This window comes from Papio anubis, chromosome 6, assembly GCF_008728515.1.
Source record: "Papio anubis isolate 15944 chromosome 6, Panubis1.0, whole genome shotgun sequence".
In the NCBI taxonomy this organism is placed as follows: domain Eukaryota; kingdom Metazoa; phylum Chordata; class Mammalia; order Primates; family Cercopithecidae; genus Papio; species Papio anubis.
Window position 1 is genome coordinate 14,009,943 of NC_044981.1, and position 13,775 is coordinate 14,023,717.

Genomic DNA, 13,775 nt, shown 5'->3' on the forward strand with positions numbered 1-13,775 from the left:
GAGAACGAACTGGAGTGAGGATTGAATCGGGTAATGCAGTGAATAGCAGACCTTGGGGAGGGTCTGCTTCTCTTGTTCTAGCATCCAAGGTGGGCCATCTTCACAGTGTGGCCCCAGGAGCTCCTGGCTTCAGAATGACAGAGCCGGTGCGGCCTCACTGCTCACGAGATAGGCATCCCTCCTTGGCTCTTTTTTTTTTTTTTTTTTTGAAAATGGAGTCTTACTCTGTCGCCCAGGCTGGAGTACAGTGGCATGATCTTGGCTCACTGCAGCCTCCACCTCCCAGGGTCAAACAATTCTCCTGCCTCAGCCTCCCAAGTAGCTGGGATTGCGGGCACCTGCCACCATGCCTGGCTAATTTTTGTAGTTTTAGTGGAGATGGGGTTTCACCATGTTGGCCAGGCTGGCTTCCAACTCTTGACCTTAGGTGATCCACTCACCTGGGCCTCCAAAAGTGCTGGGATTACAGGCGTGAACCCCCATGCCCGGCCCCTCCTTGGCTCTTAAGGGTCAAAATACAGTGTTGTTGTTGCTGTTGTTTTTTCATCAATCTTCATTATTTTCATTTCGATGGAGGGAGGCTGTAATGTCCCAAATGCTTTATCTTGGGCAGTGGGATCAGCATAGCCCTTGGAATTACCTGCCACCTACAGTGTTGCTGGAAGAAGCAGCACCCTCCCTCATGCTCTTTTTTTTTGAGGTTTTGCCTCAGTGAATCCTTATGAGGCTCAGGCAGACAATTTGTCCTATCTTTTGACCAGGATTTTTGTTGATAGAAGAAAGGTAGTAATTGTGGAATGCAGCCTGCAGGGAGTAAACAAAATGCTTCCCTGCTTAATAAGCCTGTCGTTCATTTTCTCAGTCTCCTGCTGGGTTTGTCTTTGTCTTTTTCTTTTTTAAAATGGAAAAATCATTTTGTTGATTTTTTTTCCCTCACTGAAAGACTTTAATGGAAGAAATATTGTGGGATATTTAGTCTTCTGCCTCCTTTCTCCTCCCTGAAGCTCTGCTTCAATCATATCAAACTGGCTGCGGCCGGGGCTTCAGAACCCAGCTGGGAATAAAACCGGGATGGAGTGGAGCACCACCCTGCCATTTTGCTACCTGGGGCTGTACACGGTGGGGCAGGCTTTGTCCTAGCTCCCAAAACAGTGGTGCTGAGTGTTCTATGTGCAGAGCTTTATGCAAATGCCTACACACTTCTGCCTGCATCCCACCCTGGCCCATAAAACTGGACCACCAGTGCCTAAGCTAATCAGGAATGGGGAGCCCAGAAAACAAGCCTGCCCAGCCCCTGCCTGCAGGAGCTGTCAGTCTGATGTGCACAGGAGGTATAGACAGGAGGCCATGGGGACTGCATTGCTAACAGCTGTGGTGAGTGAGGCTTGGGGAAAGTAGGGGAGCTGTGGAGTGGTGTGATGGGGATCTGCTCTTCCCTGGATGCTCCAGGTCAAGGCAAATCACTTGAAAAAGGCATTGTTTGGAGCTCTGCATTCACAATGATATTTGCGACTGAACTAAGGGAAGAAAAACAGTGAAGGGTGGGGAAGGGAAGGAGTTAGAAGAACAAAGTAGGCAGCAGCCCTATTTGCAAGCCCTCTACCTCTCAGTGAGTGCTTTTATTATGGAAACCCAGGCTCTTCCTTTCCCTGAGGTTTCTGCACGCACTGACAGGAGTGATGCAGAGGCTGGAAGTGCAGGGCTGTAGGACAGACCGATCCTCAGCCTCCGGAAGAGGGGCCTTTGAAAGCTCAGCCCTTGGGTCCCTGCTGCGGTGTGCACCACAGCCCCAGCAGCCTGAGCACAGCCTTTCTACTCCCACTGGAGACTAACTTGGTGACATCCTGCCCACCTTTGGGCTTGCTTGCATTTGCTGCCAGGACTAACGCATAGCCATCGTCTTGGTCTTTCAGCTTTTGAAACATTTTCCTCTACTTCCTCTATCAGACACTATCTAAATGACACCAATAAGTGAAACTGAAGCAGTCAGATCTGTGGCCCTGTTTAGGGTTTGACAATGAATGATAGTGAAGGTGGCTTCCCTGGCCCATCCCGAATGTTTAATTCACTCTTGCGTCAGTGAGCTCACCCCTTATAACTGCCACATTAGCCACCTCACTCTAATAACTTTCCTGGCAGAGGCAGAAGTGACAGCCCAGCCTCAATCATTACATCACTCCCCAACCCTTTCTCAGCATAGACCGCCTCCCACGGTTTACCATCGCATCTGAAAACACCCGTGGTGCTGAGGCTGGCATTGCCACTTGCAATGATCTGGCCCATGCTGCCTTCTCAGCACTTGCTCCACCCCACCTTCACTTAGTCTGTGTTCTAGGAAAACTGTATCCACTCTTTCCTGAACATTCTCTGCACCTTCCCACTTCTCTGCTTTTCCTTAAGGAGTTCTGCCACAGGAATACCCTCCACATCTCTACCTGCTGAAATCTCATTGTCCTTCAGGGCACAATGCAAATGTAATTTTCTTCATGAAGCCCTCTGTGATTTCTGCAGCCAAACGTGATTCTGGGCTTCATTATGATTTTCTGAACTTGTGTCTCCTCGTTCATTCCTGACCATGGTTCACACCCTAAGCCCTCATCTTTGATGTGGGTCATCAACTTTCTGGACCAACTTTTTAAAAACAAATATGCATTGAAGGCTTACAGTGTTCCCACTACTTTGCAGGTATTGGCAATGGAAAGATGAATAAGAGACTGAATGTGTCTTTGAGGACATCAAAAATCCAGTGGACAGACAGGCAGGTAAACAGCTAATTACAATGAAATGTGCTAAGTGACAGGAACAGGATTCTGGGAGCACACAGAGATGGACAAGGGCCCAAACCTACTGAAGTTCCTGGTGTGTGCAAGGAATAGTTGCTAGTCTCTGGGTGGCTGGAGGAAGGACTCGTATAGGGATGCATTGGGAAGCGAAGCTGGAAAACCATGATCCCAGAATGGAAGGGAATTTGTGGGTCAAGCTATTTTTCAGGCAATAAGAAAGCATCAGAAATCATGGAGCATGGGTCCATGGAGTGATGGGTCAGAGCCGAATTTCACAAAGGCTCCTTTGACTTAAGCCGGTTCTACTCCTGGCCCAATTACAGCTGTTAGTTCCTGAGTACCCAGCAACCGCAGGGTGCTTGGCCGTTCCCTGGCAGCAGTGGGGTTCTGTCACAGCAGCCATCAGTAGGGAGTTCCTGTCTCATTGCTGACACATGTGTTCTGAAAGCCAAGTGCAGGATGTGAGCATGTGGATTCGGAGTGTGTCCAGGCAGAGATGCTGGCCCCAGTAGGGTCTATAATCATAATGGGGTCCACATATGTAGCCTGTTAAATCCTGCTATCCTCGATAGGCATTGAGAAATGAGTGGCCCTGCCATGGGGCGAGGTGGAAAGAACCAGGATATGGCTATGAACAGCAGATACTAGGACTGCCCTGCCTAGAGTGTTGGAGCAGCTAATCAGGCCCAGGTAGTAGCCTAGGTCCATGGAGCGGACCCACACTGGAAGGGCGAGGCATGCTCATATGAAATCTTGCAGGTCTTGCCTCGTTGACTAGCACCCGGATATGGTTGGCAGCAAAGAAAATGCCCATGGGCAGTTGGAGCTTGCAGGAGCCCAGAAATATATATGGGTCACTCGATCCTCATGGGGAAGGGGTGCAGCTGAATTCCACGCCATGTGGCCGAGGATGCTGACTTATTTCCTGTTGCTGTCAAATCAGGCTCAGGTGCTAGAGGCGGGCAGCCATGGCTGTGGCTGTGGGTGGCTGAAGAAGGCAGAGGCAGGGGAAATGAGGCAGGGCCGACAGTTGTCCTGGTATCGTGTAGACTTTCTTAAATTAGCTGTGTGGAGAGGAAGTAGGAAAGAAGAGCCAGAAAGTCAGCAGCCAGACTCTTCCATACCATCTGGGATGGGAAGCAGAAAGCTGCCAAGAAAAACCATGTGCTGGAGCTAATTGGTAGGACTTGGAAGCAGAAGTAACACAGCACCCTACTAAATCAAGAGGCTTTTTTCTTTTCTTTTTGTTTCTCCTTTCTTTTCTGCTTTTTCTTTTCTCTTTCCTTTTCTTTTCATTTTCTTCTTTTTTCTCCTCTCACCCTTCCTTTCCCTTCTCTTCCCTTCCTTTTCCTTCACTTCCCTCTTCCTTTCATTCTTTTCTTAAACATATAAATCTACGGAGCCTCAAAGAAATGGCACTACTAAGAAATTACAGATCTAAAGATTCCAGATAATAATGTAAACCAGCGAGCCAAGATTAAGCTGAGTCACTTTTGATAGTTTCATGTAAGAAGATACTAACTTTGAGTGTGGAAGTTTAATTTTTAAAAATCTTGCTACAAATTGGATTCCTAATTTGTAATGCCATTTGAAGGGATATTATCTTCAAGAGAAAGTCATTGCAATTGGATCATTGCATGCCTTAAATTCTTAATTAAAGAAAAAATTACTCACGATAAGGAATAGTCAACTGTGAGGTCTATGCTACTGTGTCAGGTACAACCAGCCACCTGGTGTAGTGAACACTCCATGTCTTGGAGGAATTAAGGAGTTTTTAGATAGATACATTCTTTTTAACCTTATTCAGATACCTCAAAGGTCTCATAGAGAATTGGTACTTCTCAGGGGTGAAGTTTTTCTTTTTTTCTAGTCTGTCCCCAAGCATTTGAGGGGACCAGGGCTTTAAGGGGTTGTAACTAAGCTGACAGCTAATGGTTTGAAAAGTCTGCATCTAATAAGGCGTTCTCCTTCCCCCTCCCTCCATTCTTCTTTCTTTGCATCCATTTACTCTTTGCTGATGGCTCTAGTTTTTTTTTATTTTTTTTCCTAAAAAATATCAATATAGGAAGGAACTGCTCTTTCCAAACTTGCCTGTTATGTTTCTGTTTCTCTAGAGATAGAGAACAGGCATCATTAATTGCAGAATAACACTTTAATAAACCTTTTGGTTATGAAACACGTATATCCCAGACCATCTTCTGGAATAGAGTGGTTTAAGACAACAAATTTTGTGTAATTAATATGTCTTCATTGAGGGCAGAATTGCACATCTCAGATGACTTTTCTCCTACAAACAACTTTTTTTTTTCTTCTATGGGAGCCTCAGAAAATATCTGCCTGGACTCAAAGTTGAAGAGACGTGGTTCTTTGGGAGCCGAGTTGACCTCTTCTCTGTGACCACAGAGAATGGTGTCTAGTGAAGACCTTGAGGATAACTTGACCCCTGGGCTCCAAGAGTAGCCAAACCTCCTGTTATCCTGATCAAAATGCATTTATGTCATCAAAGCTTAATTAATCATTACAATCTGTAATTAGAACTAACAAGTAGTGCAGGGTTCAAGCTTGTGCAGAGAGCCAGACGGCTGATGAGGTGACCCTGACAGTGAGGACGGCATTCCTGGGGCAGTCCCAGGAGTACAGGGTTTGGATTGCTGTTTTCAGGGCATTATTGAGCATGTGAGCCTTGAAGGGTGGAGGAGCCTGGGGCACCTGGGTGTCTGGCACAGCCATGGAGCCACTCTTCACACTTCCGTGTGCTCACAGTACCACCCTACAGTCACTGGCTCAGATTCTTGGTGAAAGGAGACAGGACGTCATTCCTGCCTCCTGCCATCAGAAAGGGGGCCAGCAGCAGGCCTGAAGTCAACTTCACGGAGGTGGGTGGACTGGAGCTATGATTTGAACAAAGCACATCCTTCCGATTGTCCACTTCCCTGGCCCCCTATTACTTACAGTTTGCTCTCCTACTAACACTCGATTTTACACTCTTCTGTTGATGCTCAGATTTCTCTCTCCCCATCCAGGTGGAACCTCCATGAAGGTATCCTTCCCCTACCAGGATTTCCATAAATACCTGCAGAAGAGCAGCTCAGTGCCCAAAGTCCTGCAGTTTTCCACAAGACCTATTTGAGGTACAGCAGAACCATAGCTTAGAGACTTGGGATCAGAAAGTCAGAAAATGTCCAGTTCCTTAGCCCAGAATAGGCCACTCCACACCACGTCTAACCCCTTGAGGATCCACCAATCCCTTATTTTCCTAAAAGGCGCTTGCAAGTCTGCACAAGTGAAGAAAGAAGATAATTCCCAAGAGTGCCAAAAAGCCCCTCCACCCCTGACCCCCGCGGCAGAAACTGCCCCTTTTAAAGAGTCACACAAATGGGAAAAAAACACTGGATTTCACAGCTCAGCAGTTTTGTAATCAGAAAAATCTGGATTTGAGTCCCCAGTGTATCATTCTCCGGCTGTATGACCTTGGGTAAGCTGTTTTACTTACATGATTTTCAGAACAAGTGGAGAAGGAGGTGTTTTCATTTCCACTTAAAAAATAAGGAAAATGCACTGGGTACAGGGGCTCACTCCTGTAATCCCAGCGTTTTGGTAGGTAGAGGTGGGAGAATCGCTTGAGCCCAGGAGTTTGAGACCAGCCTGGTCAACATGACAAAACCTCTACAAAAAACAAAAGGCAAAAAATTAGCTGAGTGTGGTAGTGCATGCCTGTAGTCCCAACTACAGGCTGAGGTGGGAGAATCGCTGAGGTGGGAGAATCGCCGGAGCCCAAGAGCTCATGGCTGCAGTGAGGCACGATTTTACCACTGCACTCCAGCCTGGTTGACAGAGTGAGACCCTGTCAAAAAAAAAAAGAAAGAAAATGAGACATGAGACTAACTGAGGCTATGGGAGTAAAATGTGGAGCGTGATGCACATCCACATGCAGTATACGGAATGTGTTCAATATACAGAAGGTACTTGCTATCATTAGAGTTTATTTCCTTGGAATAATGATGATGATGATATGAAGAAGTCTTACGTTTATATAGCTTTTCAACATTTACAGAGGACTTCTAATTATCCTCAAGAGAGTGGCATGCATTTAAGGAGTTGGTCCTGGAGAAACAGGCCTTGGCTTCCTTACAGGCAATTGATTTTTTTGTTTCAAGAAAGATAAGTCATTTCTTACTCCTTACTAACACTGGTGCTTCCGTTGTGTGCCACTAAACAGAGGCATGGTCTTGGTACAAAGCCCTGGGGAGAGCACAGCTATCTCCTCTTGGAACCAATGCACCCACCTGACCAAGACCAGAGATTCCAAGAGAGGCAATGGTATGGAGGCCCCCCTGGGACATACTGTCCCAGACAAGGAGGGGCTGATGCGTATCCCTAAAATGGAAGAGCTTTCCCATGAACCCTAGTTCCTTATTCCTGGACCTTAAACAGTTTTCCATTTCATTGCTGTCATTTGGTCTTCTGTAGTGGGTTGAAAGGTCTCCTCCTCCCCAGCAGAAAGCACACCCACTAGGAATCTGTGACTGTCATTTTATTTGGAAAAAGAGTCTTTTCAGATGTAATTAAGAATCTCAAGATGAGATCTTCCTGAATTATTCACGTTGACCCTAAATCCCATGACAAGTGTCGGTATAAGAAATAGAAGAAAAGAAGATAGGGGCACACAGAGGAGAGGGCCATGTGAAGATGAAGGCAGAGATGGGAGTGAGGCTGCCACAAGCCAAGGGATGCCTGAAGCCACCAGAACCAGACGAGCAACGACGAAATTTTTCCCTAGAACCTTCGGAGAGAGAACATGACCCTGCTGAAACTTTGATTTTTGGAGTTCTAGCTTCTAGAACTTCAAGAATAAATTTCTGTTGTTTTAGCCACATCGTTTGTAGCAATTTGTTACAGCAGCCCTACCAAACTAATATACCTTTTCTCTCTCCAACACACACACACACACACACACACACACTTCCACCTTTAAAAAAAGGAAGATGAAGAAAACAACGTTAAAGGGGAGAAATACTGAATTATTCATATGCCCAAAAAAGGTAACATCTCCCCTACTTGAGGGCGAGACCCCTGGAAGGAATTTCTCCCTCCCTACTCTCTTTCTCTGCTCCCTCTAAAAGGTTGGAGAAAGGCTGGCAGGTTTATTCAGCTGTTTTACATGCTTCCCCCATCTGTATTCCCTTCAAACTCATCCATTTATCTCAATCACAGAAGGGACTTGCCGAGCAAAGCCTGACATTTTCCAGTTCTTGGGTCTGTGCCTGGAATCAACAGCCCTCACCAGGAAGGCGGAATGAACTCCCGGGATGTCAGCGCAGAAGCCCTTGGGCTGCCTGGCTGTGGCTTCCCTTCCCTCCCCTGGAGCCACTGCAGGGTGATGCCAGGCTCCACGTGAGCAGATGAGTGCTCACTGAGCAGGATCATAAATCCTGCCTAAGCAGCCCTGGTGGCTTCAGGAGAGTCAACACCAGAATGGTCCCCTTCGCTCAGGATGGCCAACCTTTAAGAAAGGTTACATGGATTTAAGGTGCAGCTTTGTGTCTGTTTGCTGGCCAAAATTTTAGTTTACCCAAAGCCCACAAGACTTCTGAAAGCTCCCTTATCCATCCATGGGTCCAGGGTTTCCGTGATGGAGAATATGACCCCAGTGTAGCTGACATCACCGGTTCATCAAATGAGCTAGACTTGGTGCAGGGCAAGCAGAAAAAACAAACAAACAAACAAACAAAAAAACTGATGCTCCTCGTCATTACCTCAACTCACTGACATATATATCTATCCAATTAACAGCTTTCCTGACCAGGTTTAGGACTTAATAAGCAGTCTCATTTTTTTTTTTAGGTTTTTAAAAAAAGTCTAGTTTAATCTAATATGAAAGCTCTAAGGTCTCCCATTTAAAGCTTCTTGCCCTCGTCCAGCGTTGACCTGCATTAGTCTTGGAAACCCACACTGGGGGAGATAGCAGAGCCGTCTGCTTCTTCAGGATTTGTCTCCCACCCTATACTCATCTCCCACTAGGCTGACTTGGTCTCCATGGGGAGGTAGAGGAAGAGTGGGGAGACAAAGTGCAGGAAGGGGAGACAGTGCCCAAATGCTAGCTCTGATTATGGTAAGTTCTGTGAAAATGTCCCTCTGGGGAACCCCCTGGGAGTCCCCTGCCCACTGCATGGCTCACGGGTGCAGTGGTGCAGGTGATGCCCCCTGCATGGTTCATGGGTTCAATCGTGCAGGTGATGCCCCATGGACCTGCCATTTTGATTGCTCCTCCCAGTTTCTACTTTTGGAGATCCACCCTTTCACAGACTCTTCATTTGTGGTCACTTCCAGCTGCAGGTGGACCTGTTGGGAGAGACCCTTTCAAGACAGCTCAAGCCTCATGACCTTCTGCAGCATCCGCTCTGGTCCATGGTGAGCACGCATTCACCCCTCTGAACTCTGGGAAAGCAGGCTGCTCACACTTTGTTCTCCCACCCTACACCCAAGGGGGCCTCAGGTCAGACTTTTGTTTTCAGAATGCTACAGACAGGCTGAGATCAGGCACTCTCTCTCTCTCTGGGTCCTCCAGACTCCAGAGGCCACATCATGTTCTGCAAGTATTTCCCTAAAAGCCCCCTCACCTGACTTCAGGAACACCCATCATTTTCGTAACAGGGATGAGGGAACACCCGGCCCTCCAGACCATCAGGAATCCTGCCTTGCACCTGCTTCTTGATCACTCTCACCCCAAGTGCAGAGCCTGTCGGCAGCCCTGGGCTTGAGGTCACACACTTGGTTTAGGGGACCCAATAGGCAGTCCTTCGTAGACGGTGCAGCGCCTTTTGTAGAGTGCGGATGCATTTGCCGCCTCTGAATCTGTTCTTTGGGGCATCAGCAGAGGACTCACTGACTATACCTTCAGAATACTCTCATTCCCCCAGTCCTCCCTGTGGTCATTCTACAGCCTGTTTAACCCTCACTGCCTGGTGTCCATGTGTTCTCCGTTAGATCATAAGCTCCCCCATGGAATAACTGATGAACTCCAGTCCTAAGACAGTCTGGAGAAGCTACAAGTTCTGTCAGTCAATGTCACTAGTGTCTCTGTCCCTCTGGGCATGGTGACTCTCACCTGTAATATCAGCTACTCAGGAGGCTGGGGCAGGAGGATTGTTTGAGCCTGAGAGTTCAAAACCAGCCTGGGCAACATGGCGAGACTCCATATTGTCTCTGTCTGCCCTGGCTCCTGATGACTTCTCCGGAGAGAGGGCTGAGATGGGGTTAGAGAGAGGAACGAGAGCAAGATGCCTGTGGGCACCTCCATTTCAGGGAGGTTCCTCTCCACCTGCAATGCAGGGCCGTGTGTGCTTTTCAAGTGCATACAAGAAGACTTGGAGGCCACCCCGGAGAGTGCTTCCCTGGCTGAACCCCGTCTAGTCTGCATGAGGGAAGGCAGATTTCTCCTGATAACAATACTTTGACCCAAATCTCTGCCAAACAATGATCTGGGGCTATGATGCTACGTCTAGTCAGATTCCCCTTCAGTATGAACGGTACCATGTTCCAATCATTCCTTCTGCAGTCGCAACAGAGGAGCATTTTGTTCGTCATCCCGTTGGAGACAAGTGGGAAGTCACCTGGGGAGGAGGGAGAAGGTGAGAGGGCAGGAGTTCGAGGCAGAGGCAGGGGCAGGAACCCATTTTGGGAACCACAAGTGGTAACGCTTGGCTGAGTGTAGCGTGCATGGGAGCGTTCGGGAGAAGGGGCATTGGAGAAAGCCGAGGCTGGGGGAACAAGCAAGAAACCAATTATGTGGGGCCTTAGTGGTCATGCCAGGGATTCTCAGTTTTGTTCTAAAGGCAATGGGAATATATTAGCAATGGGAATATATTCAGATATATTAGGAATTTTAAACAGGGATGACATGAGCAGCTTTATGTTTTAGAACGAGTACTCTGCCCCATGAAGCGTTGGTGCCTCCCTGGAGGCAGGGAGGCCAGGTAGGAGGCTGTGGCAGAAGACCAGGGAGCAGTCATGAGGCAGTGAGATTAAGAAAGTGGGATGCCTTGGAGAGAGAGCCAGGAGGTGAGGTCGACAGGGTGCGATGTTGGGTAGTAGGAGGTAGGAGAGAGAGGAGCCTGGCTTAGGGAAATGGGTGGATGGTGGTGGCATTCCTTGGGGTGGGGAACACAGCATGGGCACATGGTATGTGCGGAGGTGCACGGTATGATCTGGTTTTCCTGTTGGGGTTCCCCGCCCTGCTAAGAATGGTCCTGGGCCCCCACTTCACTGGATAGCCCTCTGTCCCTCCCCCGTCCTAATTTCACTAGGGAATAGCACAGTTGTAGAATAATTCTCAGGAGTGGCTTGTTCCTCCTTCCTCAGCTAGAGTCCAGTGGATACACCCACCTCAAGACCGGATTGTCGTAGTGTTGCAAGGGGACTGTATCCTGGGATGCTCTTCGGGTAAGACAGCTCCTGCAAGGTGTGGTGTCTATACACGTTGGAATAAAAAGTAACTTTGAGGTCTATATATTGGATGTTCCACCCTGATTTAACTCCAGATGGTCTACCATTTGGGGAAATTGGGCCCAATCAAAGGTCTAATTTTATCAGACGTACAAAGCTCTTATTTAGCTTTTTCTTTGTTACCTTTGCTTATTTAGCACACTCAAAGTTTAAAAACTTAATAGACTGAAGAAAAATCACCTATGGCAGGGGCTGGCTAAATATCAATCCTGTTTTCTCTTCCAGGCACACCGGGAGATTGCATTTCCCAAATTCCATTGTACTTAGGCTGGGGCCGGATGACTGGGCTTTCGCCAGTGGAATGTGGCTGGAAGAGATGCAAGCTGCTTCTGGGCCTGGCATGAAAGCCTGAACATGCTCCCTCTTCCCCTTCTGTGACAACATAGAAATTCACGTGTTTAAGATGGTGGCAGCATACGATGGAAGGAGCTTAGATTCCTGAGTCACCTCCTGGAAGAGAGCCACCAAGCTGCTTTCCATGTGATTTGAGTAAGGAATAGGCCTGTATTGTATCAAGCCACTGAGATTGGGGGGTTGTTGTTGCAGTTATGTATCCTAACGTACTACTACAGCAGTATATCAAGGTGTTCTATGGCTGGAAGACCTCTCTTCTGCTGATTTTCTATATTAAAACTTGCTTGCTGGGTCATGGGGTGATGAGAAGACAGACAGGACATCATACAACTTCTTTAGCTAAGCTCAGCCTCTCATTGTACTACTTTGAAAACAGAATGCACATATTTTAATGCGTGTATGTACACAGACATATTTCTAAATCTTGAAGTATGCACTGGCTGACAAGCACAAGCTTTGAAGGAATTCATAGATACTAGAGCACAGTCGAGAAAAACAGAGTTCAAAACGTCCAGTGCTTCCAGACAGGATTTTTTTTTTTTTCAGAATTGGAAGTGTAATGACGACCCCTCATGGGCACACCCTCAGACCAACCCTCATCTCAGTACTTCTCTTTTGGAGGGAGCGACTTCTGTTGTACCTTAAATATTCACCCTGTCACCATCATCATGGGGACAGCTCGGTGTATCTTTCCCTCCCTGCTCAAAGGTCAGCATGTAGGCAGTGGGGACTCAAGGTTAGGATGACCAGAGACGAAAGCGAGGAATCAGAACCATTGTGTATGTAACCAGAAGACTGAAGTTACAATGCTTGACTATTTTTTCTCTTCTCTAAAGGAGGGAAGTTAATTTTGTCCCCACTGAAGGGTTTTTTCATGATGTATCCTCAGCAGAGTGAAGGATGGGGAACCCGTTTCTATGAAGGGCCACTGAAACCATAGGCAGAAAAAAAAAATCACCATATAAGATTTCTTTTCGAGGCAGAGTCTCACTCTGTTGCCCAGGCTGAAATGCAGTAGTGTGATCTGGGCTCACTGCAGCCTCCACCTCCCGGGTTCAAGCGATTCTTGTGCCTCAGCCTCCCAAGTAGCTGGGATTACAGGTGTGCACCATCATGCCCGGCTGATTTTTTTGTAGTTTTAGTGGAAATGGGATTTTGCCATGTTGACCAGACTGGTCTCGAACTTCTGATCTCAAGTGATCCACCTGCCTTAGCCTCCCAAAATGTTGGGATTACAGGCATGAGCAACTGCACCTGACCACAGTATAAGATTTTAAAAAAAAATTATTCACATCCCAAAATAAATTATAAAAGCTCATTATTTCTAGTTCATAGCCATGTAAGAGAAATAGATGTGGACCTGTTGGTATAGAGAAAGGGAGTGGTAGCTGGCCAGGCCGAGACAGACATGGTTAAGAATTGGGAAATGAAGGCAAGAAAAGAGCCCCTCTCTCTGTCTCCCTCCCTCTTTCTCCCTCGATTTCTTTGTTTCAATCTCTCTTCCGCTCTCTCTCTCTCTATGCACGTGCCCTAAAGCTATAACTCATATTTTAAAATGAGAAAATGTTATCTGAAACGTCTCTAAAATGCTTTACCTTCTCCCCAAGATCTGGAAACCACAGGTGCTTTGGAAAGTTTCTCTTTTTCTCATTTTCTGATAAAAAATTCAGGTTAAAAACACCCAGCTCCAGGTTTTTTTGTCGACTCGTGTATCTATAAATGAGCTGTGGTACTCCTCATTTCTAAGTATAAAGTCGTTCTCTCTTTTTCTGGTTTTAAAAAACTTTTGGAGCTAAAATCATAGATTTGAGATTTAAATTTTGTGTGTTGTTACTAGAAAAGCCACTGAAACATGTGGATTTATGCTCTGTATGCCAGATGGGAGGTAGTTGGAGCCAGAGCTGACTCATGGTTTGGAAGCTACATATTTCCAGTTTGGGGTTGTGTTGTTTTGCTTTTGTTTTTAAACCCAGCATCTTTCAATAGAGCTTGGGAGAGGAATTAGCAGAAGAGGATTCCAATCCGTTAACCATTTGGGTGATCTGGATCCCTGAATTTTACAGCTCTGGACTGAATCTCCAAGTGGTCACCTAGTTCTTGCATTCAAAGCTTCTTGGACACTGACTGACCCTC

General features: G+C 46.9%; 1 long non-coding RNA gene across 1 annotated transcript in view; it reads left to right on the top strand.

Moving 5' to 3' along the window:
- Positions 1-409: 409 nt before the first annotated feature.
- Positions 410-13,775, top strand: part of LOC110743038 — a 31,498-nt gene continuing 18,132 nt past the window's right edge. The window contains exons 1-4 of the long non-coding RNA XR_002521432.2: positions 410-5,914; positions 9,114-9,194; positions 11,145-11,225; positions 11,514-11,777. This is a non-coding gene — a long non-coding RNA (uncharacterized LOC110743038). The remainder of the gene's footprint in view (positions 5,915-9,113; positions 9,195-11,144; positions 11,226-11,513; positions 11,778-13,775) is intronic.